We start from the raw sequence: 3,678 nt of genomic DNA on the forward strand, positions 1-3,678 counted from the left end.
CAGCAAGGTCACTTCCGCTCAATTCGATCCGATCGGCCAACTCAAGGTTACAATTCGATTACAAACAGGTTGGCATTGCTATTACTACCTTATGTTCTTAATTTGCATATGGTATCATGATTGAATTTATGAAACTATCTTAAGTTTTACATATGAATTTAAGTATGCATGAACACCTGAATGTCTAACCACATAATCTCTGTAATGGATGATATAAGGTGTGAAGCTTGCTGACATTATGCTGTTATCAAAACCAGAATCTGCAGCCGCTCGCTAGCACATCGCTAAGCGAGCATGCAGCGAGTATTCGCTAAGCCCTCGCTAGGCGAGGCAGCGGCGACCGGGACAGTCGCTGATTTTTCTGTTCTGTCCTTTGCTAACCTGTCATGTTTTATCATAGCCATGCATTGTTTATCTGACCCTACTGCTGTTCTGGTTTCTTTTGCGGTGCAATCCTTGATTGCATCCTGACTTGGTACTCTAACCCGTTTGCTGAATTTTGTAAAGGTTCACCTTTCCCAGGAAAAGATTGCTGTCTAGGTCTTCCACTTTATTTGTGGGATACCCTTGTGGAGTTTCACCCTAAATTACCTAATTAATTTTAATGTATTAATTTTAATGTATTAATTTTAATGTATTAATTTTAATGTGGAGATTCATCCTAATTACCTAATCGATTGTAAAATACGGCCTCTAAATATGTGATCTTGGACCTCTCTTTTGCCCTACGGTATTACGGTATAACGGTCATGTCCCGCGAATGTAGGGATACACTTAGCAAAGACCCTTCGATTAAATCATCATAAAATAAATCATGGTCCCTCGGATGTTGCCTTCGAAAATACGATTTCGTCCCTCGATGACCCTTCGGTGTAGCCTACGGTTAAATGATGATCGTCCCTTCGAATGCTAAGGTATCCTTACAACTGTTGCCTTCAATGACCTATCGATAACCCTACGGTGACCCTTAAACATCCAAAGGGTAAGATTACTTACTTCTCAATAGTAAGGACAGTTTTACCCTCATAAGGATAGGAAATGCCCATAACGACCTCAGGAAGGTATAACTCTCAATTACTGGATCATAACCTAAAACATTTTCCACCCCTCACACTTTACACTTTACAAATCCTAGAAAATCACCACTTGGTATACATTCATACTAGAATCATTACCGAGTTATATTTTTCTAAACCATTTTCAAAATCAAATGAGATAAATACTTTGTATACATTCATACGAGAATCATTACAAAGTTAAACTCTCTTTCAAACATTTTTTAAGCAATTCACCGACACTTTTCAGACAAAAATATAAGTGATCCAGTAATTAAGAACCCATGGATAACCATGGATACAAAGGGTGCTAACACCTTCCCTTTGTATAATGTACCTCCCGAACCCAAAATCTATTGAGGTCTTTCCTGTTCTTTTCCACCTTTCCTTATTGGATAAAAGAAAAGTCGGTGGCGACTCTTGCTATCCGCGACATTGCAATAAAAAGCAAAACACCCCAAGTCAGTTCACCGTATGACACCATTCTTCAATGGTATTAAAGAACCATTGAGAAATAATCACGATCTTCCACTATTTTGATAAGTTTGATACAAGCGTTTTGATTATAATTAAATATTACATGATAATTCTACTGTTGATCCAGACACTCAAACTGCTAACAAAAACAAGATCTCCAAAGATCTTGATCCAATAACCTTGCTATCCACAATAATTATGCTTCAAGTCTTCGTATGTGGCAATCCACTTGATTCCACTGATTTGTTGTCTGATCGATTTCCATAGCTAAGTGTTAATTGGATAACTCTTAACTTTGTTTGCGACCAACTTTCCACAATCTCATTTAAAGTTGGATATCTTTCAACTCCACCTTGCGAATAATTTGTACTAGGCTTCGCTAAAGTCTTTCATGGAGTATAATGAAACTCTCTTCTTGATAGATACCAATAAAAATTATATTGCATTTAAGAAACGATACATGCATCGGTTACAAACAACAAACTTCACACAAAAATATTAGAGATGAAGTTGGGATGCATATATTCTGGTGGAGTCTTTCATTGAAAACACGAACGCATCATCTCAAGTTTTTCCATCATCAAAAAGGGGGAGCATGTGAGTGCAACTTCCGTTAGATGTATTTTGCATGATGTCAAAACTAGGATACTTTAACGTTAATATATATTGGATGATATCCTCTGATTCTCTATGTGCATCTTAGGATTAGGATGCATACAAGTATTTGGAAAGAATTTAGAAAAGGTTTCATGCATTAAAATGATTTAGAAAGGGTTTCATACATCAAAAGCAAGTTTTTATGGGCAAAACAACCTATGTGCTGACTGCATAGGTCGGCACATGTACTGTGTTTTTAAAGCTTGTTTTATGTGATGACTGCATAGGCTGGCACATGACCTTTATATGTCGGCCTATACGATTTTCAGGTCGTAGCTTATGTTTCATGTGCTGACTCTTCAGGTCGACACATGACCTGAACAGGTCGACACATGCCTCTAATAGGTCGACATATACAATAAAATATTTCAAAAAAATCATATTTTTCAAAAGTTTTATGTGTTTCTTTTTGCCTCAATTCACCTATGCATATAAATACTTCATACATGCATCATTCTCTAGCAAGGTTTCTAGAGTGAATAAAAACTACATGAATCCAGGATTTCAAATAATCTCATCATCTTCAATTCAATCTATGCATACACATAATAATTTTTTGATTGGGTGGCCTCTAGATTAGGATTGATAACGTCCAATTCGGTTTGCTGTACCGAGAATATTAGGTTGAGATCTTTGATGGATTCAAATAAAAAAACCGAGGTGGAGTTTTCCTTCAAGATATTTAGGGTTTGAAGGTTTTGGATAAGATTGTGCAATTTGGATCCGATTGAATGAAAGCCTTGGGACTTGGTGTGTCGTGCAAGGGAGTAGCGTGAGATGGTGGATCATGCTGACAAATCTTGGGTTCAGCAAGTGTGTGCTTGAGATTAATTCAGCCGGGTGAAAGCCTTGAGATAAGAAGGTCGTGCAAGGAAGTAACAACAACAAGTGAATTGAAGTGATATTGTTGGTGACTTGATCAATCTTTGATCAAGGTTTGTGGAGGTGCTAGAGTCGAGAACAAACTCAGGGTTTGTGGGATTTAATCTCTCATTTCTTGTATACATAAATTTGCAAAGTAAGATTTATTATAATAATATCTCAGTTTGAATTCGAATAGAGGGCATACGCACCCATAGCGAGGTCGATTAGGGAACTACTTACATAAATTAATCTCAATTCGAATTCAAATTGAGGGCATACATACCCCCTCTCTCTCTCACTAATGTCAAAATTTACTCAAAAATCAATGAAAAACTCCCCAAACACGAAAATTGCAAAAAATGCCCCGAACTACCCGGACCAGCCGCCGAACCCGAGTCGTGCCAGCCGCTGAACCACGACGCGACCTCCCCCCTTCAAATCCATTTTTTATTTTATTATTCCAAAAATATTTGATTTTTTGATTTTCGTAAGAAAAAATTGTAGTTTCAGGATTAGCCTAAGAGGGGGGGGGGGGGTGAATTAGGCTTTATAAATTTTTTTGGTTATTTTATCGATGGATGAATTTGTGTCGTCTAAGTGTCTAGGTTATGAAAGCAATAAAGCG

Source organism: Lathyrus oleraceus, chromosome 3, assembly GCF_024323335.1.
Source record: "Lathyrus oleraceus cultivar Zhongwan6 chromosome 3, CAAS_Psat_ZW6_1.0, whole genome shotgun sequence".
In the NCBI taxonomy this organism is placed as follows: domain Eukaryota; kingdom Viridiplantae; phylum Streptophyta; class Magnoliopsida; order Fabales; family Fabaceae; genus Lathyrus; species Lathyrus oleraceus.